The sequence below is a fragment of the Schistocerca piceifrons genome, unplaced genomic scaffold (assembly GCF_021461385.2).
Source record: "Schistocerca piceifrons isolate TAMUIC-IGC-003096 unplaced genomic scaffold, iqSchPice1.1 HiC_scaffold_694, whole genome shotgun sequence".
NCBI classification, from domain to species: domain Eukaryota; kingdom Metazoa; phylum Arthropoda; class Insecta; order Orthoptera; family Acrididae; genus Schistocerca; species Schistocerca piceifrons.
In genome coordinates this window covers 53,227-75,863 of record NW_025728942.1, presented here as the reverse complement: position 1 = coordinate 75,863, position 22,637 = coordinate 53,227, and the positions used below count along the sequence as shown (strand labels likewise).

General features: G+C 48.9%; 18 non-coding genes across 18 annotated transcripts; all 18 read right to left on the bottom strand.

Moving 5' to 3' along the window:
• Window positions 1–52: 52 nt before the first annotated feature.
• Trnah-gug lies at window positions 53–124 on the bottom strand. The gene has a single exon. It is a non-coding gene; the product is annotated as a tRNA-His (tRNA).
• A 374-nt stretch (window positions 125–498) lies between these two features.
• Trnae-cuc lies at window positions 499–570 on the bottom strand. Its single transcript has one exon. It is a non-coding gene; the product is annotated as a tRNA-Glu (tRNA).
• Window positions 571–1,015: 445 nt separating this feature from the next.
• Trnal-uag lies at window positions 1,016–1,097 on the bottom strand. The gene has a single exon. It is a non-coding gene; the product is annotated as a tRNA-Leu (tRNA).
• A 747-nt stretch (window positions 1,098–1,844) lies between these two features.
• On the bottom strand, window positions 1,845–1,916 carry Trnah-gug. Its single transcript has one exon. It is a non-coding gene; the product is annotated as a tRNA-His (tRNA).
• A 6,181-nt stretch (window positions 1,917–8,097) lies between these two features.
• Window positions 8,098–8,179, bottom strand: Trnal-uag. The gene has a single exon. It is a non-coding gene; the product is annotated as a tRNA-Leu (tRNA).
• A 747-nt stretch (window positions 8,180–8,926) lies between these two features.
• On the bottom strand, window positions 8,927–8,998 carry Trnah-gug. Its single transcript has one exon. It is a non-coding gene; the product is annotated as a tRNA-His (tRNA).
• Window positions 8,999–9,372: 374 nt separating this feature from the next.
• Window positions 9,373–9,444, bottom strand: Trnae-cuc. The gene has a single exon. It is a non-coding gene; the product is annotated as a tRNA-Glu (tRNA).
• A 445-nt stretch (window positions 9,445–9,889) lies between these two features.
• Trnal-uag lies at window positions 9,890–9,971 on the bottom strand. The gene has a single exon. It is a non-coding gene; the product is annotated as a tRNA-Leu (tRNA).
• A 747-nt stretch (window positions 9,972–10,718) lies between these two features.
• Trnah-gug lies at window positions 10,719–10,790 on the bottom strand. The gene has a single exon. It is a non-coding gene; the product is annotated as a tRNA-His (tRNA).
• A 6,650-nt stretch (window positions 10,791–17,440) lies between these two features.
• On the bottom strand, window positions 17,441–17,522 carry Trnal-uag. Its single transcript has one exon. It is a non-coding gene; the product is annotated as a tRNA-Leu (tRNA).
• Window positions 17,523–18,269: 747 nt separating this feature from the next.
• Window positions 18,270–18,341, bottom strand: Trnah-gug. The gene has a single exon. It is a non-coding gene; the product is annotated as a tRNA-His (tRNA).
• Window positions 18,342–18,715: 374 nt separating this feature from the next.
• Trnae-cuc lies at window positions 18,716–18,787 on the bottom strand. Its single transcript has one exon. It is a non-coding gene; the product is annotated as a tRNA-Glu (tRNA).
• Window positions 18,788–19,232: 445 nt separating this feature from the next.
• Window positions 19,233–19,314, bottom strand: Trnal-uag. Its single transcript has one exon. It is a non-coding gene; the product is annotated as a tRNA-Leu (tRNA).
• A 747-nt stretch (window positions 19,315–20,061) lies between these two features.
• On the bottom strand, window positions 20,062–20,133 carry Trnah-gug. Its single transcript has one exon. It is a non-coding gene; the product is annotated as a tRNA-His (tRNA).
• A 374-nt stretch (window positions 20,134–20,507) lies between these two features.
• Trnae-cuc lies at window positions 20,508–20,579 on the bottom strand. The gene has a single exon. It is a non-coding gene; the product is annotated as a tRNA-Glu (tRNA).
• A 445-nt stretch (window positions 20,580–21,024) lies between these two features.
• Window positions 21,025–21,106, bottom strand: Trnal-uag. The gene has a single exon. It is a non-coding gene; the product is annotated as a tRNA-Leu (tRNA).
• A 747-nt stretch (window positions 21,107–21,853) lies between these two features.
• Window positions 21,854–21,925, bottom strand: Trnah-gug. Its single transcript has one exon. It is a non-coding gene; the product is annotated as a tRNA-His (tRNA).
• Window positions 21,926–22,299: 374 nt separating this feature from the next.
• On the bottom strand, window positions 22,300–22,371 carry Trnae-cuc. The gene has a single exon. It is a non-coding gene; the product is annotated as a tRNA-Glu (tRNA).
• Window positions 22,372–22,637: the final 266 nt, after the last annotated feature.

Genomic DNA, 22,637 nt, shown 5'->3' with positions numbered 1-22,637 from the left:
GTCATTTCGAGTACTCGTCATTGCAACGGCAGCAAGGCAAAACTTTCAAAATTGCCGTGACCAGGATTCGAACCTGGGTTATTGCGGCCACAACGCAATGTCCTAACCACTAGACGATCACGGCCACGGACGCGCCCGCGAAAGCAGCTGCCTGTAATGCAAGTGGCGATACACAGCAGAGCCTAGGCCAAGGTGTACGCCACAGCAGTGTGAGACACGGTCTCCATCACATGTATACGAGCAAATGAACGTGCCTGCGCTGTCAGGACACTAACTACAGTGGTTAGCTGCATTCACCTCCGTGGCAATGTCTTGCAGTCCCCCAAGCCTCTTGACTACAGGTATGTGGCTGGATAACAAGTGGATAGACGCTTCATCTCTCTCGCCGTCAGGTGTTGCCGTGAATCATACTTAACGTAGCTTTCTGCACGCGTCAGCGTAGCGTCAGTCGAGCAAAGTCGAGACAAGTCGCATAAGAGGAGCAACAAAAACGCGCGATTCCGGTACCGGGAATCGAACGCGGGCCTCCTGGGTGAGAGCCAGGTATCCTACCCACTAGACCACACCGTATAACGACGGCAGTGCTCTTTCCAGCGAACGCAGGAGCCACCCACGGTTAACTGACGACAACTGTAAAAAATCCACTCTCTCGCGTTATAGAACGGCGTGCCCCGGACGCATTTCGTGGAGACGGACGCCAGCAATGATGAGAGCAAAAGGTGCCTACAAATCCTGTCGTTGCACCACGCACTGTTCTACGACAATTCACCAAGCAGACGCTCACGCCTTGTTGTGCTGTTTCCTTTGCGGGCAATGAGTGCACCTGCCTTCGACACAGGAAACATTACACGTTTGGCAGCTGTGGGATTGGAACCCACGCCTCCGAAGAGAATGGTGCCTGAAACCAGCGCCTTAGACCGCTCGGCCACGCTACCTACACAGCACGCGCGTCACAAGAGCTGCGTCCTACCCCACGAGAACACACCGCAACGGCACAAAAATGAGACGTAAAAAGTGGCAACGGTGGGATTCGAACCCACGCCTCCGAAGAGACTGGTGCCTAAAACCAGCGCCTTAGACCGCTCGGCCACGTTACCGTTGGAGCAGCAGCCGCAAAACGTTTCCTTTGTACTACAAAGATCACTTCGAAATGGAAGTATCTTGGCAATCGCCGTGCCATGTATTTCCACTGCTCTCCCACTGGAAGCGTCTCTTTAGGCCATCCACAGCAAGAAAAAGCCGTGCCCGCCGTATGGTAGCGACGCCACTTGTCTGTAGCTGTCGCAGTTAAGGAGAAAGCGTCAAGAGACGTTTTCGTACCGTGACCAGGTTTCGAACCTGGGCTTTCCGTAACCACTAAAGTATCGTAGCTGTAACTGTCAGGCGGAGCCACAATGCTCCATGTATCAAACATATGTGAGCTCAAGGAGGTTACACTTGAAGAAAAAGCGGCAGCTTAACGCGATCACAGCAAAGCCCCCGGCAGCTACGGGATTCGAAACCGCGCCTACAGAGAGTCTGGTGCCTTAAACCAGCGCCTTAAAGCGCTCGGCCACGCTACATGCGCTGCTTGGTGCGCCAGTGTTCCTAGCATTTGTACAAACAGTGCACGCCACAGCTTCCTGTTCTGCTGGGACTGGCTGCTCATCCATCGCACTTCAAACAACTGCCCTTTTCGACTACAGAGAGCAGCGGACGTCTGCGCTCTGGGAGGCGACATTACGTGTTGGGGATGAAGTGGTAGGGCAAACTGCGGCCTGCGGAACACGAGTGAAAAAATCAAGAGAGTACTGTCATTTCGAGTACTCGTCATTGCAACGGCAGCAAGGCAAAACTTTCAAAATTGCCGTGACCAGGATTCGAACCTGGGTTATTGCGGCCACAACGCAATGTCCTAACCACTAGACGATCACGGCCACGGACGCGCCCGCGAAAGCAGCTGCCTGTAATGCAAGTGGCGATACACAGCAGAGCCTAGGCCAAGGTGTACGCCACAGCAGTGTGAGACACGGTCTCCATCACATGTATACGAGCAAATGAACGTGCCTGCGCTGTCAGGACACTAACTACAGTGGTTAGCTGCATTCACCTCCGTGGCAATGTCTTGCAGTCCCCCAAGCCTCTTGACTACAGGTATGTGGCTGGATAACAAGTGGATAGACGCTTCATCTCTCTCGCCGTCAGGTGTTGCCGTGAATCATACTTAACGTAGCTTTCTGCACGCGTCAGCGTAGCGTCAGTCGAGCAAAGTCGAGACAAGTCGCATAAGAGGAGCAACAAAAACGCGCGATTCCGGTACCGGGAATCGAACCCGGACCTCCTGGGTGAGAGCCAGGTATCCTAGCCACTTTTTTTTTTTTTTTTTTTGAAGCAGACACTCTACCACTCGAACGAATATATCAATTGAAAAAAATATTAAAGAATATCCACCACACAGCCACTTCAAAAGAAGTACAGTACTGAAATTAAAATCCTAAAACATGACTATATAATGTAGACTGCTTACTGAAATAAAGGTTAAAAAACGAAAACTTCAGTCCTGGTGTAGAGAAGAAACATACATAAAGGCGGCAAATTCAGAAACAGTATAAAAGAAAATGGCTCACACAGGTGACCTTAGCCAACACCCTCTCTATCAAATGTCAGGCTAAGCATATTGGCAAAATCATCTCGGAGGCCTGGCAATCGCAAGCGCTGCCAGTAAGCAGTAAGCATGTACTGCCGAAACGCTAGGTGTCCATCCTCTTCATGACAACTGTTGACAAAATGTACGAAATGGCCAATCAACCACATGACGGTATGGAGCTTCGTCCGCGGAAAAAAGGAAGAATCGGGCCGGACGATGATGTCAATAGTATAAGCGGCTTCAGCAGACCTAGTGACAAAAGCAAGTTGTTTCCTGAGCCAACGCCAATTAGCAAGGTGCCCACAGCAGGTGAATCGATGTTCAAGGGTATCCAGGAGACCACACCGAGTACAGGTGTCCGTGTCAGAAAGACCAATACGGTGCAGTCGTACATTGGTGGGAACCAAATTATTTATTACCCTATACCACGTGGACGCCACGGCCATAGAGTGGATCGGCAGACTAACGTTCTTCCAGACGTTCCTCCAGGACACGGATGGAGACGCCAGTTCTATTGGATTGGGACTGGCCAGCCCCTCCCAGCGGGCAATCAAGCTCTTGGTCGTTGGCACCGGTCGCCGCAAGAAGACGTCACCGAGGTAACTCACCGCAATGTAAAATTCCCGAATGTGTTTCAACTTAAAATTTAGGCGTCCGACATCGACAGGTGGAGCAAGGCTCGCCGGACGCACAACAGTAAAAAGCCTGGATGTAATTGAAGTCACTTCTTGCGTAACAATTAGAGTCGTTCGGCGGACGTACAAAGCAGACGCCTTGCGAGTAATGTCAGAGAGGCCCAAGCCTCCGGAGAGACGCGGTTTCGTCATTACCTCGTAACGTAACTTGAATAGATGGCCCTTCCATATAAACCTGCTAGACAATTGGCGCAACCTTTTCGCCACCATCATGGGAAGTGGGAACAGCTGAGCAACATAATAAGCTTTACATAGGACGTAGGTGTCTAAAATTCGGACTTTTTGCAAAATGGTAGCAGAGCGCTGCTCATGGACCATCAGAGCCCCCTGTATCTTCTCGGTGACATACTTCCAATTGAGAGCCGCCATTTTTAGAGGACACCGATCAATGATAATCCCCAAGGACGTATGGCGATCGACAAAAGTGGCCCAAGGGACGTCAGCATCGCGAAATCCTCGAATATCAAGGAACTTACATTTACCCTGATTGAGACGCGCTCCAGAGACACGACAGTATGCATCAACTGCCCCTTTCAACAACGGGATATCATCTCGTTGACGGAGGAGAACAACGACATCATCCGCATATGCCTTAACCGAGAGCTTCCCACCAGAGAGGGACATACCCTGAAGCTTGAGAGCAATAGTCCGAAGCAGCGGTTCCAGGGACAAAACGAATAAAGACATAGAGAGCGGACTACCCTGAGGCACTCCGCGGCGGATAGCAATGGGCGGCGTCAGCTGCCCATTGACAGACACCCGAGCTGTTATTCCCCTGTACAAATTGCCAAGAACACCACGTGATGAAGCGTTAAAACCTATTGTACCTAAAACACGATCTAAAAACACATGACTGACGTGATCAAAAGCCTTATAAAAATCAAGGAAGGCAAAGGCACAATGTACGTTTGTAACCGCCGCAACCGAGACAACATCCCGATATTCGGCTACTGGTGTCAGAATAGATCTATCATGAAAACAACATTGATGTGCACCAATCACACCCCGAAGCAGAGAAGACAGCCGGCTATTGAGCGCTCTAGCAGCTGTCTTATAGTCAAAATTCAGCAATGTGAGCGGACGAAGATTGGCAGCAGATAAACGACCAGAGGACTTCGGAATTAAAACAATTTTCCCTACTTTAAAATCGGCAGGCACATCCATCCCTCTGACAATCTCATTTAAAATCTGCGTAAAAATGCCACCCAAAAGAGGCCAAAAACGGAGATAAAATTCTTTAGGCAGGCCGTCTGGACCCGGCGATTTACTGGACGGAGAGCGAGCAATAAAATCGAAAACATCATCTACCTGGAACTCCCGGAGAAATTCGCCGTTCGCGTCAGGCGCGATCGTCGCAGTTAGATCCCCAAAGACATCATCCGAAAGAGACTCACCAGAATCATCGGCAGAATAGAGACTAGTGTAATACTGATGAAGAGCACGAACCATTTCCTCCTGTGCACTAAGCTGTCGCCCATCATCCACCGTCAGAGAAGAGATGAAGGAGCGACGACGACGAGTCTGATGCCGTAGCAGGTGGTACAAGGATGTCAGTTCACCTTCAACAAGAGAGTGAGGTTTCGACTTAACTCGCAGACCATCCATCTGTCGTTGTTTAAGGCTCAAGAGCTTGGCTTTAATACGACGAACATCATGGATCCGCAGTGGAGAGGTACCCGCCGCGTCATATAGTTCACGCAGGACAGAGTAGTAATATTCATACGTGTTCTTAAAATCACGCGTCCTAGCAGCACAGTAGAAAATCAAAGTCTGACGAATCTTGGGCTTGGCAAACGCAGTCCACCAAACCAGCAAGGAGGGGTATCGCGGGACAGAGCGAAGACATCGCTCCCACACGCCACTTATAACATCATCCATAGCACTGTCGGCAAGGTGGGAAACATTTAACATCCACTGGGAACGATAAAGTTTTGCAGGTTGGCGACTAAGATTTACAGTTGCAGTAAAAGCACAATGGTCAGAAAAACTAGTAGGAATAACATCGACAGAAAGAATTTTATCACATAAAAAATCAGATAAATAGAATCTGTCGAGTCTACTGCATGAGGACGCGGTAAAAAACGTATATTTCACCAGGGTTGGATATTTGTGTTCCCAAACATCACGCAGATGCATCGTACGAACTAAGTCATGTAAATCACGGCAGTAATTAAAATTGGGGGACTGGTCTGCAGGGCGTAAAACACAATTAAAATCGCCTCCGAGCAGGAGACTCCGAGGACTCTGGCGCAAAAGATAAATAAGCTCTTCTTTATAAAAGCGCGATCGAGCCACAGTGTGACCCGAACCAGAGGGGGCATACAAAACAACGAGGCGGAGATCAAAAAGACGACAACCAATCCCACGGCCAGAGTCAAGGAATTCAATGTCAGTAATAGGAATGCCCTCTCGAAAGAAAAGAGCAGTTCCTGTTGAATATTCCGGCGCGACATTAAAAACAGTTTGAAATCCAGGTAGAGAGAGATCAGAAAACAACACTTCTTGCAAAAACACTACGTCCGCACAGGCGTCGTAAATAAACTGCCGCAAAGAGGCAATGCGAACGTCGGACTCAATACGGTTAACATTTAAGGTAAGAAAGGTGTATGCTTGAACCATAGAGAGAAAAGCGAGAAAACAAATCACCTACACCGACGCACCAGCGTCACAGTCCATAGCAGGGGTGACGGAGGCATCCGAGGGAGGGGGACTGCTACCCCGTTCCGCGGATCCCTTACGTTTCGGTTTTTTACGAACAGCATTAACGTTCGGCTGAACGCGTAACTTGCGTCGGCTGACGGGCAAGGAAACTTCAGCCGCCGGTGACGTAGGAGGGTCAAGTTCTGTATCCGACACCACCCGCGCCGGTCCACATGCGGGATCCGGGGTCGCGGGGGAAACATCCGACAAAACGGAATGGTCAACACCTGCACTAGCTTCCGGCAAACATGGACTGCACGGAGGCGAAACGTGAGCAGGAAGGTCCGAGGCCGCAGAGTTGGAAGGAAGCGGAGCAGCTCCGCTGGCAGAGGTATGGGGCAGCGAAGCAGGAAGTTGTCGCGGCTCCACTTGTTGTGACATCGAAGTCGGTTCGGAAGACGGCGCCAACAGGCCCGACCGACGACCCGACTCGAGAGAAGCTGCGTCGGAGGCCGGAGGGGCGCCAGCAGCCGCCACCGGAACCGCTACCTCAGGAGGGCAGGGAGCAGCTACAGTACACAGTGGCTCGGAGGATGCCGGTCGCTCGGACTGGGGCATCTCAGGGAGATCCTCATCCGTACTATTTCCATCGTGTGGGCGACGCCTCTTATTATTCAAAAGTGGCACACCCACCTGAGGGACAGACGGAACAACATCAGATTTAGCACGCAAAGGAGGAAATTCTGTATCAGGGGTGCGCAAAACCTGTGGCGGGGCGCTACTACCACTGGACTGTGCTACACCAAGAGCAGAACCACCTGCAACGAGGTCAGCGACCGTTAACTTGCGACGCTGTTCGAGAGAATTTTTTAAAACAAGAACTCTCCGCGGACAGTCGGTACGCACGTGACCACTTTCATTGCACAAAAAACAGGTGCCAACCTGACCACTATATGTTACATGGACACGATATCCACCGATCTGCAGGTGAGATGGAATATTCTGCTTAACGTGCATTTCGACTGAACGAATACCACTGTAACATTGCAGGCGATGTTGGCTTGACCAGCGTTCAAGGCGAATGCTCTTTACATCACCATACTTCTGTAGACCCTCCTTAAGATAGACATTATCCACCTCCGGTGGAAGGTTGTAAACACGAACATTGGTATACGTGATGGAAGCATTGGAAAGCAGCACGGTACTTACAGAATCATCCCGATGCCGAAAGAGAACTTGATGACCATATTTAGAAAGAATTTTATCAACCTGAAGTGGGTCCATAAACTTAACAAAGAAAACATACAGTTCGGTATCAAAATAAGCAGTGTGCACCTGATCCGAATGAACACCAAAGGTATCTACCAACCAATCATGAATCTCAAGAGAACTAGGTTGCACATGGCGGGTTGACTTGTCAAAAGCAAAACTAACTGTAGCCTGACGAGGAATAACCTGGGACGACATTTTCAAAATATGCGGTCGAAACCGCTACACAAAAAACACTGAAATAAGGACAGAAAGTAACACAAGGTACGAAACAACGACGGAGAAATACTCTCAGAAGTTGCAACACAACACGTAACAAAAACGATAGTCCACTATACGTAACGCTACGGCGGAGCGGAAGACTAGGCACGTCCACACTGCACGGCGTCTAAAGCGGAACTGGCCACTAGACCACACCGGATAACGACGGCAGTGCTCTTTCCAGCGAACGCAGGAGCCACCCACGGTTAACTGACGACAACTGTAAAAAAATCCACTCTCTCGCGTTATAGAACGGCGTGCCCCGGACGCATTTCGTGGAGACGGACGCCAGCAATGATGAGAGCAAAAGGTGCCTACAAATCCTGTCGTTGCACCACGCACTGTTCTACGACAATTCACCAAGCAGACGCTCACGCCTTGTTGTGCTGTTTCCTTTGCGGGCAATGAGTGCACCTGCCTTCGACACAGGAAACATTACACGTTTGGCAGCTGTGGGATTGGAACCCACGCCTCCGAAGAGAATGGTGCCTGAAACCAGCGCCTTAGACCGCTCGGCCACGCTACCTACACAGCACGCGCGTCACAAGAGCTGCGTCCTACCCCACGAGAACACACCGCAACGGCACAAAAATGAGACGTAAAAAGTGGCAACGGTGGGATTCGAACCCACGCCTCCGAAGAGACTGGTGCCTAAAACCAGCGCCTTAGACCGCTCGGCCACGTTACCGTTGGAGCAGCAGCCGCAAAACGTTTCCTTTGTACTACAAAGATCACTTCGAAATGGAAGTATCTTGGCAATCGCCGTGCCATGTATTTCCACTGCTCTCCCACTGGAAGCGTCTCTTTAGGCCATCCACAGCAAGAAAAAGCCGTGCCCGCCGTATGGTAGCGACGCCACTTGTCTGTAGCTGTCGCAGTTAAGGAGACAGCGTCAAGAGACGTTTTCGTACCGTGACCAGGTTTCGAACCTGGGCTTTCCGTAACCACTAAAGTATCGTAGCTGTAACTGTCAGGCGGAGCCACAATGCTCCATGTATCAAACATATGTGAGCTCAAGGAGGTTACACTTGAAGAAAAAGCGGCAGCTTAACGCGATCACAGCAAAGCCCCCGGCAGCTACGGGATTCGAAACCGCGCCTACAGAGAGTCTGGTGCCTTAAACCAGCGCCTTAAAGCGCTCGGCCACGCTACATGCGCTGCTTGGTGCGCCAGTGTTCCTAGCATTTGTACAAACAGTGCACGCCACAGCTTCCTGTTCTGCTGGGACTGGCTGCTCATCCATCGCACTTCAAACAACTGCCCTTTTCGACTACAGAGAGCAGCGGACGTCTGCGCTCTGGGAGGCGACATTACGTGTTGGGGATGAAGTGGTAGGGCAAACTGCGGCCTGCGGAACACGAGTGAAAAAATCAAGAGAGTACTGTCATTTCGAGTACTCGTCATTGCAACGGCAGCAAGGCAAAACTTTCAAAATTGCCGTGACCAGGATTCGAACCTGGGTTATTGCGGCCACAACGCAATGTCCTAACCACTAGACGATCACGGCCACGGACGCGCCCGCGAAAGCAGCTGCCTGTAATGCAAGTGGCGATACACAGCAGAGCCTAGGCCAAGGTGTACGCCACAGCAGTGTGAGACACGGTCTCCATCACATGTATACGAGCAAATGAACGTGCCTGCGCTGTCAGGACACTAACTACAGTGGTTAGCTGCATTCACCTCCGTGGCAATGTCTTGCAGTCCCCCAAGCCTCTTGACTACAGGTATGTGGCTGGATAACAAGTGGATAGACGCTTCATCTCTCTCGCCGTCAGGTGTTGCCGTGAATCATACTTAACGTAGCTTTCTGCACGCGTCAGCGTAGCGTCAGTCGAGCAAAGTCGAGACAAGTCGCATAAGAGGAGCAACAAAAACGCGCGATTCCGGTACCGGGAATCGAACCCGGGCCTCCTGGGTGAGAGCCAGGTATCCTAGCCACTAGACCACACCGGATAACGACGGCAGTGCTCTTTCCAGCGAACGCAGGAGCCACCCACGGTTAACTGACGACAACTGTAAAAAATCCACTCTCTCGCGTTATAGAACGGCGTGCCCCGGACGCATTTCGTGGAGACGGACGCCAGCAATGATGAGAGCAAAAGGTGCCTACAAATCCTGTCGTTGCACCACGCACTGTTCTACGACAATTCACCAAGCAGACGCTCACGCCTTGTTGTGCTGTTTCCTTTGCGGGCAATGAGTGCACCTGCCTTCGACACAGGAAACATTACACGTTTGGCAGCTGTGGGATTGGAACCCACGCCTCCGAAGAGAATGGTGCCTGAAACCAGCGCCTTAGACCGCTCGGCCACGCTACCTACACAGCACGCGCGTCACAAGAGCTGCGTCCTACCCCACGAGAACACACCGCAACGGCACAAAAATGAGACGTAAAAAGTGGCAACGGTGGGATTCGAACCCACGCCTCCGAAGAGACTGGTGCCTAAAACCAGCGCCTTAGACCGCTCGGCCACGTTACCGTTGGAGCAGCAGCCGCAAAACGTTTCCTTTGTACTACAAAGATCACTTCGAAATGGAAGTATCTTGGCAATCGCCGTGCCATGTATTTCCACTGCTCTCCCACTGGAAGCGTCTCTTTAGGCCATCCACAGCAAGAAAAAGCCGTGCCCGCCGTATGGTAGCGACGCCACTTGTCTGTAGCTGTCGCAGTTAAGGAGAAAGCGTCAAGAGACGTTTTCGTACCGTGACCAGGTTTCGAACCTGGGCTTTCCGTAACCACTAAAGTATCGTAGCTGTAACTGTCAGGCGGAGCCACAATGCTCCATGTATCAAACATATGTGAGCTCAAGGAGGTTACACTTGAAGAAAAAGCGGCAGCTTAACGCGATCACAGCAAAGCCCCCGGCAGCTACGGGATTCGAAACCGCGCCTACAGAGAGTCTGGTGCCTTAAACCAGCGCCTTAAAGCGCTCGGCCACGCTACATGCGCTGCTTGGTGCGCCAGTGTTCCTAGCATTTGTACAAACAGTGCACGCCACAGCTTCCTGTTCTGCTGGGACTGGCTGCTCATCCATCGCACTTCAAACAACTGCCCTTTTCGACTACAGAGAGCAGCGGACGTCTGCGCTCTGGGAGGCGACATTACGTGTTGGGGATGAAGTGGTAGGGCAAACTGCGGCCTGCGGAACACGAGTGAAAAAATCAAGAGAGTACTGTCATTTCGAGTACTCGTCATTGCAACGGCAGCAAGGCAAAACTTTCAAAATTGCCGTGACCAGGATTCGAACCTGGGTTATTGCGGCCACAACGCAATGTCCTAACCACTAGACGATCACGGCCACGGACGCGCCCGCGAAAGCAGCTGCCTGTAATGCAAGTGGCGATACACAGCAGAGCCTAGGCCAAGGTGTACGCCACAGCAGTGTGAGACACGGTCTCCATCACATGTATACGAGCAAATGAACGTGCCTGCGCTGTCAGGACACTAACTACAGTGGTTAGCTGCATTCACCTCCGTGGCAATGTCTTGCAGTCCCCCAAGCCTCTTGACTACAGGTATGTGGCTGGATAACAAGTGGATAGACGCTTCATCTCTCTCGCCGTCAGGTGTTGCCGTGAATCATACTTAACGTAGCTTTCTGCACGCGTCAGCGTAGCGTCAGTCGAGCAAAGTCGAGACAAGTCGCATAAGAGGAGCAACAAAAACGCGCGATTCCGGTACCGGGAATCGAACCCGGGCCTCCTGGGTGAGAGCCAGGTATCCTAGCCACTTTTTTTTTTTTTTTTTTTTTTTTTTATAAAACCTTTATTAAAAAAAACAATGTTACACATTGCAAATACATACTAAGTTATACATACATGAAGTTATTTAAACAAAGCGGTTTGATCATTTCAATTGCGCTGACATTAAGGAAAGACAACAGAAGATTGTGTTACTGACTAAATCACCAGAAAGAATTAAATTAAACATAAATACTTGAGAATGGCGGAAAGGAGATATATAATAAAGTTGACTAGCCTTCCAACTACACTTTCTGGACATTAATTGAATCTAAGTATTTCAAGTGATCAGATCTATATAATCAGTCTTTCACTGCAAAAATGAACAGGGCAATGTGCCAGCCATTGAATATTACATTTATCGGATAGAATCTTATGGTTTTAACCAATCGATAAGGAAATTTCTATAAAAAACTGTCTGTTTCCAAATTTCTAGTATAAGCCAATAATGCACCTTTCATGCTTTGTGTTTGGCACTATTAGACACACAATCTCAATGTCACATAAGTTCTGTACATTAGCTTATAAATTTCAAAAAACTACTCTCTGAAGTAGAGAAAGCACACATAATAAATATACTGTAAAATCTTAAATAGTATCCTTAAGGTAACTATAATACATCACTGTCAACACAGTCTTCTTTTTTATATTAACCAATGCCCATTCTTTCAAATACAATTTTTAGCATATTACCGAACTTTTTCTTGTGATTCGAATAGCTTCTAATTTTGTGGAACTCACACAGCATGTGTACCTTGAACTCTATGATGCTATCGGATCCTAATTTGTTAAGGACGTAGTTAACAAAATTTCCCAGCAACCAGTACACAGCGTTATTTTTTGCTTCTGGGAAATAGCGTGCTTCAGGCCTGTTTATCAATGACAGCGATATATACTCAGGGGATGTTCTTGTAATCAGAGCTATTTGCTCCCGGATCCACTTCCAACTATTCATGTGACCACTGCAAGTATATCTATGAATTACTGTGTCAACTAGATGGCATTGTTGACATAAATTTGTTTCACAGAGTCCGATTGCGTGCAGTCTTTCATTGGTGCTAACTATGTTGTTAACTGTCTTGTACCATGACGTTTTTATGTTAGACGTGAGCACATTAGAACTAATGTTCTTCCAAATCTCAGTCCACTCAATGTTTGGAAACTGTCGTTCTATTTTGTTTCTTCCTTCGCTTTTCTTTCGTTCCCGCATTATGGCTCTCGATGTTAAGTGTCGGGACTGCCTGAGTTCGACACTGACATAACTAAACTCAACATAGAAAATCCTCACGTGCTGTAAGCGACTGTTGATATTCTGCACGTCAATCGGGGGAAGCAGGCTTGGAGGTTTAATGATCTCGAAAAGTTGGCTGGTTATGCTTTCTCGCGAGTCTCTTATTAAATTAACTTGCCTTTTGATAAAAAGAGCAGAGGCTTTATCCGTTATGTCAGTTAATCCTAGTCCACCATTTTTAGGATCTAAAGTGGCTACTTTAGCAGGTACTCTGAACACTTCACCTCTCCACAAAAATTTTGTGATTTTGGACATTATTCTTCTCGCTATCATTCTCGGTATTGGAAACAGCTGGGCAGTATAATAAGCCTTCGCAAGGATGCATGAGTTGATATACTGTGTTCGTTGAACTTGGTTCATATATCGAGTTAAATTCTCTACAATGGCTCCTTGCACTTTATCTGCTGCAACTTTCCAATTTAAAGCCGTCATTTTCATAGGGCATGCTGTCAGGGTGATCCCAAGTGTTTTATGTTGTCCGACTAATTTTGCCCACTCGACGTTGATATTAGCAAAACCTCTGAGATTTAACATCTTACTTTTTTTTCCGTTTGCATTGGCTCCAGATGCTCTACAGTACGAATCAATCACTGTTGCTAGCGTGGTTACCTCGTCATTATTCCTTATAATGACCCCTATATCGTCAGCATAGGCTCTTATAACTGTTTTGTTTCCTGATAATGTTAAGCCTTTTAATGTAGCATGGACGTGTCGGAGGAAAGGTTCCAGCGAAATTGCGAAGAGCGACATGGACAGAGGACTTCCTTGAGGAATACCTCGTTGTATTTGCATCGGCCTGGATTGTTGACAATTCACCGCTATTTTAGCATTTATTCCAGTTGCTATGTTCTTAATCAACTGGATAACCCTATCGTTGAAACCTATTTTCTTCAATGTCTGTAGAAGATATTCATGGTTAACTACATCGAACGCCTTATAAAAATCTAAAAACAATAAAGCACACTTTATGTTTGTTACAGAAGTTATTGCAATGATATCCCTGAATTCCGCTAGATTTTGAAAAATGGTTCTGCCTTGCGCACAGTTCTGATGTTGACTAATAATTTTATCTGTAAGGCATGAAATTCTCTTGTTTATTATTCTAGCTATTAATTTATAATCAGAATTCAGCAGTGAAATTGGACGAAAATTATTTAAATCTTTGTTTCCATTATTTTTTGGCACCAGAACAATTTTACTCTCCTTAAACTCAGCCGGAATCATTTTACCCTGAATAACCTCATTTACAATGTCCGTAATTTTCGCACCTACTATTGGCCAGTAACGGATGTAAAACTCTGCTGGCAGACCATCCGGCCCTGGGGATTTTTTTGGTGGCGAGGCGCACAGAGTCTCATACACGTCTTCTTCACTGACAACCTCGAGAAAATTTTCGTTGTCATCTTCTGTCAGCTGTGGGGCTATGATGTCAAGGAATTCTTCCAAGGAAGTATCACTACTTTGATGTACAGAATATAGCTCGCAATAATAGCGATAAATCTCGTCCATGATATCCTGCTGGGTTCTGAGAATCGTGCCGTGTTTTGTTCGAATTTCTTCAATAAAAGTCCTTCTCCCGTTTTTCGTATGCTTCACTAAATGATATAGGGAAGTAGTTTCATCTGCTGACACCGAATTTGCCTTCGATTTTATCTTCAACCCTTCCATTTGACTTCTCTTGATATTAAGTAACTTGGCTTTGACTTTTTTTATGTCTGCTATCCGAAGTGAGGAACCTGCTGAGACTTGATCATATAGATCTCTCAAAACAGAATAGTAATACTCTATAGTGCATTTCATTTCCCTTGCGCTCTGGGCACTGTATTGAATAAGAACTTTCCTCAACTTTGGCTTTGCCATTTTAACCCACCAGTCAATAGCAGTGGCATATCTACTACGGGCTCGCAGGCATATTGCCCATGTTTCTTTAATCAGATCTTCTAAATCATGATTAACTAACAAGGAAGTGTTCAAATTCCACTGATTCTTGAATCGGCGAACCGGCTGTCTTGTTAGATTTATGCAAGCTAAGACACTTGAATGGTCTGAAAAGTACGTAGGAACGGTTTCTACTTTTGTCACGGAAGTTACAAGATTTTTAGAAATATATAGTCTATCAATCCTGCTACGTGATGTTGCCGTGACATAAGTGAACTCAACAGTGGAGGGGTATTTGATTTCCCATATATCCTTTAATTCTAAACCAGTAACTAATTGTTTTAGTTCACTTGAGAAATTAAAATTAGGTAACTGATCTTTTCGATTTAAAACACAATTAAAATCACCTCCAAGTAATAACTGTCTTGGTGATTTCCTTAACAAGTATATCAGGTCATCTTTGAAGAAACGTGCCCTGTCAGCTCGATGAGAACTTCCTGAAGGGGCGTACAAGTTGATGATAGTCACATCATAGATGTTTAGTCCTATTCCCCTTCCGGATTCCAGTCGTTCCAACTCGCTTACTGTAATCCCTTCCCTTACCAAAATAGCTGTTCCAACACTTGTTTCGGGAGACACATTTATGTAACTGACAAAACCGGGAATTACCAAATCCGAAATTAGAACTTCTTGTAACAGGGCAATATCAGTCGCGGATTCGTACAAAAATTCCTTAAGGGCCGATAATTTCAAACCGGTCGTGATTTTATTTATGTTTATAGTGGTGACAGAATAAGATTGCGTCATTGTGCTGTCACTATGTAGTTGTTTTGTTGAACTAATTTAGTTTACTGTGGTTCAGGGTTCAGTTAAGCTGTAACAGTTGTCTCGGAAGGCTGAACATGGAATAACACTTCAATCAGTTTATTAGTTACTGTCCCGTTTTTTTTCTACTTCTGACGTTTTCTCTTGTGCCGCAAGCAGACTGATTTCCTGGTAAACTTCCTGATTTTTCCTCCAGTGATTCGTGTACGACCGTTTCGGACTGAACATTCTTTGGGCTTGGGTCGCCCCTACTGGATTTTCCCTTCCCTTGGTTACGAGCTACATTCTCATTTGGTTGCGTCGGTATTTTACTTCGCGGCTTATCTGGAGCAGCAGCAGACGCTTTCGCAATTTCGGTTGCCGGCGCCTGCCCTGAGGTGTTGACCGTGATTTCAGTTTGGCCACCACTTCCTCGTTCTTTATTAATTTCACTCACTTTCTGATCGAGGGAAACAAATGGAGACTGCAGTTTTGCATCCTCTCCCTGAAGTTGTTTATTAACAGATAGATTCTGATCTTTGCAATCGGCTACTGCACCTGTTGTTTCTTGCAAATTAATGCTACTTACACCCCTTTCATTTTCTGGTACCGTATGTGTATTATCTTTCTGTTCATTAGTTTCCATTCGCATTTTGCCTTCAGGTTCCTCTGCCTTCTCATCGCACTGTTTTTGCTTGCGAAGTGAGGGAGTGGGACAAGACAGCTCGTCCTCTGAGCAACTATCAGTTAGCTCCAGAGGTCGTTTTTTCGGTTGCATTTCAGTTTCACGAGTAGTGGCAACGGGGTTTCCTTTTGTTGTTAACGGGGGAAATTGACTGTTATCGTGAAGGGAGACATCAGCTTGTCCCGCTGCGTAAACATCCTCAACCAGTTGTTCCGGGCTATTCTTTGGTAACAGATCATTTAAGGTAAGCTTCTGACGCTGTATCAAATTACTTTTAAGCACAACAGTTCGCCGCGGACATTCCTGTCTGAAGTGGCCGGTTTCGTTACATATATGACATGTAGCTTCCTGACCTGTATAAACAATTTGTGCCTTATACCCACAAACAGTTATGTGAGACGGAATATTCGTCTTAACGTCCATCTCTACACAGCGGACCCCGTTAAAACACTGCAGTTTAAAGCGAGGCGACCATCTTTCATTTGCAATTGATTTAACGTCTCCGTAGTTTGAAAGAGCTTCCTTAATCTTATCATTTTCAATTTCAATGGGGAGATTCAAGACACGAACGGTTTTGTAATGAATGTCCGCTCTATAGATGGAAACCTTACTTTTATAACCATTTCTATGCACAAAATCTACTTCATAGCCCCACTTTCGTAACACTTTATCAACAGTCGAAGCACTGATTAACTTGACAAAAACACAGTATTTTTCCTGATCCAGTTGCCAGGTATGAACGGTTTCAGAATTTAGACCAATTACCTGTGTAATCCAGTCATCAATTTCCAGGGATGTCGGCTGAACAGGACGGGATTCTTTGTCAAAAGCAAATACCAGAGTATTCTTCCTGAGGTTTGTAGCCATGGTTAATCCAGCGAAGCAATTTCGGTTAAACAACCGAAATTCCAAGTAGCAGCAGCAAGACCAGAAAGAGTGATCAGATCACAAGGAACAGGAACGAACACGGAGATTAACGGACAGACGGCACTCGGCGAAGCACAAGTACAGCGATGTAAACACTGAAGCGCAGCGCAACAGTTAACAGCGGCCACTCGCGAGCACGGCTGAAACTGAACTGACTGAGCCACTAGACCACACCGGATAACGACGGCAGTGCTCTTTCCAGCGAACGCAGGAGCCACCCACGGTTAACTGACGACAACTGTAAAAAATCCACTCTCTCGCGTTATAGAACGGCGTGCCCCGGACGCATTTCGTGGAGACGGACGCCAGCAATGATGAGAGCAAAAGGTGCCTACAAATCCTGTCGTTGCACCACGCACTGTTCTACGACAATTCACCAAGCAGACGCTCACGCCTTGTTGTGCTGTTTCCTTTGCGGGCAATGAGTGCACCTGCCTTCGACACAGGAAACATTACACGTTTGGCAGCTGTGGGATTGGAACCCACGCCTCCGAAGAGAATGGTGCCTGAAACCAGCGCCTTAGACCGCTCGGCCACGCTACCTACACAGCACGCGCGTCACAAGAGCTGCGTCCTACCCCACGAGAACACACCGCAACGGCACAAAAATGAGACGTAAAAAGTGGCAACGGTGGGATTCGAACCCACGCCTCCGAAGAGACTGGTGCCTAAAACCAGCGCCTTAGACCGCTCGGCCACGTTACCGTTGGAGCAGCAGCCGCAAAACGTTTCCTTTGTACTACAAAGATCACTTCGAAATGGAAGTATCTTGGCAATCGCCGTGCCATGTATTTCCACTGCTCTCCCACTGGAAGCGTCTCTTTAGGCCATCCACAGCAAGAAAAAGCCGTGCCCGCCGTATGGTAGCGACGCCACTTGTCTGTAGCTGTCGCAGTTAAGGAGAAAGCGTCAAGAGACGTTTTCGTACCGTGACCAGGTTTCGAACCTGGGCTTTCCGTAACCACTAAAGTATCGTAGCTGTAACTGTCAGGCGGAGCCACAATGCTCCATGTATCAAACATATGTGAGCTCAAGGAGGTTACACTTGAAGAAAAAGCGGCAGCTTAACGCGATCACAGCAAAGCCCCCGGCAGCTACGGGATTCGAAACCGCGCCTACAGAGAGTCTGGTGCCTTAAACCAGCGCCTTAAAGCGCTCGGCCACGCTACATGCGCTGCTTGGTGCGCCAGTGTTCCTAGCATTTGTACAAACAGTGCACGCCACAGCTTCCTGTTCTGCTGGGACTGGCTGCTCATCCATCGCACTTCAAACAACTGCCCTTTTCGACTACAGAGAGCAGCGGACGTCTGCGCTCTGGGAGGCGACATTACGTGTTGGGGATGAAGTGGTAGGGCAAACTGCGGCCTGCGGAACACGAGTGAAAAAATCAAGAGAGTACTGTCATTTCGAGTACTCGTCATTGCAACGGCAGCAAGGCAAAACTTTCAAAATTGCCGTGACCAGGATTCGAACCTGGGTTATTGCGGCCACAACGCAATGTCCTAACCACTAGACGATCACGGCCACGGACGCGCCCGCGAAAGCAGCTGCCTGTAATGCAAGTGGCGATACACAGCAGAGCCTAGGCCAAGGTGTACGCCACAGCAGTGTGAGACACGGTCTCCATCACATGTATACGAGCAAATGAACGTGCCTGCGCTGTCAGGACACTAACTACAGTGGTTAGCTGCATTCACCTCCGTGGCAATGTCTTGCAGTCCCCCAAGCCTCTTGACTACAGGTATGTGGCTGGATAACAAGTGGATAGACGCTTCATCTCTCTCGCCGTCAGGTGTTGCCGTGAATCATACTTAACGTAGCTTTCTGCACGCGTCAGCGTAGCGTCAGTCGAGCAAAGTCGAGACAAGTCGCATAAGAGGAGCAACAAAAACGCGCGATTCCGGTACCGGGAATCGAACCCGAGCCTCCTGGGTGAGAGCCAGGTATCCTAGCCACTAGACCACACCGGATAACGACGGCAGTGCTCTTTCCAGCGAACGCAGGAGCCACCCACGGTTAACTGACGACAACTGTAAAAAATCCACTCTCTCGCGTTATAGAACGGCGTGCCCCGGACGCATTTCGTGGAGACGGACGCCAGCAATGATGAGAGCAAAAGGTGCCTACAAATCCTGTCGTTGCACCACGCACTGTTCTACGACAATTCACCAAGCAGACGCTCACGCCTTGTTGTGCTGTTTCCTTTGCGGGCAATGAGTGCACCTGCCTTCGACACAGGAAACATTACACGTTTGGCAGCTGTGGGATTGGAACCCACGCCTCCGAAGAGAATGGTGCCTGAAACCAGCGCCTTAGACCGCTCGGCCACGCTACCTACACAGCACGCGCGTCACAAGAGCTGCGTCCTACCCCACGAGAACACACCGCAACGGCACAAAAATGAGACGTAAAAAGTGGCAACGGTGGGATTCGAACCCACGCCTCCGAAGAGACTGGTGCCTAAAACCAGCGCCTTAGACCGCTCGGCCACGTTACCGTTGGAGCAGCAGCCGCAAAACGTTTCCTTTGTACTACAAAGATCACTTCGAAATGGAAGTATCTTGGCAATCGCCGTGCCATGTATTTCCACTGCTCTCCCACTGGAAGCGTCTCTTTAGGCCATCCACAGCAAGAAAAAGCCGTGCCCGCCGTATGGTAGCGACGCCACTTGTCTGTAGCTGTCGCAGTTAAGGAGAAAGCGTCAAGAGACGTTTTCGTACCGTGACCAGGTTTCGAACCTGGGCTTTCCGTAACCACTAAAGTATCGTAGCTGTAACTGTCAGGCGGAGCCACAATGCTCCATGTATCAAACATATGTGAGCTCAAGGAGGTTACACTTGAAGAAAAAGCGGCAGCTTAACGCGATCACAGCAAAGCCCCCGGCAGCTACGGGATTCGAAACCGCGCCTACAGAGAGTCTGGTGCCTTAAACCAGCGCCTTAAAGCGCTCGGCCACGCTACATGCGCTGCTTGGTGCGCCAGTGTTCCTAGCATTTGTACAAACAGTGCACGCCACAGCTTCCTGTTCTGCTGGGACTGGCTGCTCATCCATCGCACTTCAAACAACTGCCCTTTTCGACTACAGAGAGCAGCGGACGTCTGCGCTCTGGGAGGCGACATTACGTGTTGGGGATGAAGTGGTAGGGCAAACTGCGGCCTGCGGAACACGAGTGAAAAAATCAAGAGAGTACTGTCATTTCGAGTACTCGTCATTGCAACGGCAGCAAGGCAAAACTTTCAAAATTGCCGTGACCAGGATTCGAACCTGGGTTATTGCGGCCACAACGCAATGTCCTAACCACTAGACGATCACGGCCACGGACGCGCCCGCGAAAGCAGCTGCCTGTAATGCAAGTGGCGATACACAGCAGAGCCTAGGCCAAGGTGTACGCCACAGCAGTGTGAGACACGGTCTCCATCACATGTATACGAGCAAATGAACGTGCCTGCGCTGTCAGGACACTAACTACAGTGGTTAGCTGCATTCACCTCCGTGGCAATGTCTTGCAGTCCCCCAAGCCTCTTGACTACAGGTATGTGGCTGGATAACAAGTGGATAGACGCTTCATCTCTCTCGCCGTCAGGTGTTGCCGTGAATCATACTTAACGTAGCTTTCTGCACGCGTCAGCGTAGCGTCAGTCGAGCAAAGTCGAGACAAGTCGCATAAGAGGAGCAACAAAAACGCGCGATTCCGGTACCGGGAATCGAACCCGGGCCTCCTGGGTGAGAGCCAGGTATCCTAGCCACTAGACCACACCGGATAACGACGGCAGTGCTCTTTCCAGCGAACGCAGGAGCCACCCACGGTTAACTGACGACAACTGTAAAAAATCCACTCTCTCGCGTTATAGAACGGCGTGCCCCGGACGCATTTCGTGGAGACGGACGCCAGCAATGATGAGAGCAAAAGGTGCCTACAAATCCTGTCGTTGCACCACGCACTGTTCTACGACAATTCACCAAGCAGACGCTCACGCCTTGTTGTGCTGTTTCCTTTGCGGGCAATGAGTGCACCTGCCTTCGACACAGGAAACATTACACGTTTGGCAGCTGTGGGATTGGAACCCACGCCTCCGAAGAGAATGGTGCCTGAAACCAGCGCCTTAGACCGCTCGGCCACGCTACCTACACAGCACGCGCGTCACAAGAGCTGCGTCCTACCCCACGAGAACACACCGCAACGGCACAAAAATGAGACGTAAAAAGTGGCAACGGTGGGATTCGAACCCACGCCTCCGAAGAGACTGGTGCCTAAAACCAGCGCCTTAGACCGCTCGGCCACGTTACCGTTGGAGCAGCAGCCGCAAAACGTTTCCTTTGTACTACAAAGATCACTTCGAAATGGAAGTATCTTGGCAATCGCCGTGCCATGTATTTCCACTGCTCTCCCACTGGAAGCGTCTCTTTAGGCCATCCACAGCAAGAAAAAGCCGTGCCCGCCGTATGGTAGCGACGCCACTTGTCTGTAGCTGTCGCAGTTAAGGAGAAAGCGTCAAGAGACGTTTTCGTACCGTGACCAGGTTTCGAACCTGGGCTTTCCGTAACCACTAAAGTATCGTAGCTGTAACTGTCAGGCGGAGCCACAATGCTCCATGTATCAAACATATGTGAGCTCAAGGAGGTTACACTTGAAGAAAAAGCGGCAGCTTAACGCGATCACAGCAAAGCCCCCGGCAGCTACGGGATTCGAAACCGCGCCTACAGAGAGTCTGGTGCCTTAAACCAGCGCCTTAAAGCGCTCGGCCACGCTACATGCGCTGCTTGGTGCGCCAGTGTTCCTAGCATTTGTACAAACAGTGCACGCCACAGCTTCCTGTTCTGCTGGGACTGGCTGCTCATCCATCGCACTTCAAACAACTGCCCTTTTCGACTACAGAGAGCAGCGGACGTCTGCGCTCTGGGAGGCGACATTACGTGTTGGGGATGAAGTGGTAGGGCAAACTGCGGCCTGCGGAACACGAGTGAAAAAATCAAGAGAGTACTGTCATTTCGAGTACTCGTCATTGCAACGGCAGCAAGGCAAAACTTTCAAAATTGCCGTGACCAGGATTCGAACCTGGGTTATTGCGGCCACAACGCAATGTCCTAACCACTAGACGATCACGGCCACGGACGCGCCCGCGAAAGCAGCTGCCTGTAATGCAAGTGGCGATACACAGCAGAGCCTAGGCCAAGGTGTACGCCACAGCAGTGTGAGACACGGTCTCCATCACATGTATACGAGCAAATGAACGTGCCTGCGCTGTCAGGACACTAACTACAGTGGTTAGCTGCATTCACCTCCGTGGCAATGTCTTGCAGTCCCCCAAGCCTCTTGACTACAGGTATGTGGCTGGATAACAAGTGGATAGACGCTTCATCTCTCTCGCCGTCAGGTGTTGCCGTGAATCATACTTAACGTAGCTTTCTGCACGCGTCAGCGTAGCGTCAGTCGAGCAAAGTCGAGACAAGTCGCATAAGAGGAGCAACAAAAACGCGCGATTCCGGTACCGGGAATCGAACCCGGGCCTCCTGGGTGAGAGCCAGGTATCCTAGCCACTAGACCACACCGGATAACGACGGCAGTGCTCTTTCCAGCGAACGCAGGAGCCACCCACGGTTAACTGACGACAACTGTAAAAAATCCACTCTCTCGCGTTATAGAACGGCGTGCCCCGGACGCATTTCGTGGAGACGGACGCCAGCAATGATGAGAGCAAAAGGTGCCTACAAATCCTGTCGTTGCACCACGCACTGTTCTACGACAATTCACCAAGCAGACGCTCACGCCTTGTTGTGCTGTTTCCTTTGCGGGCAATGAGTGCACCTGCCTTCGACAC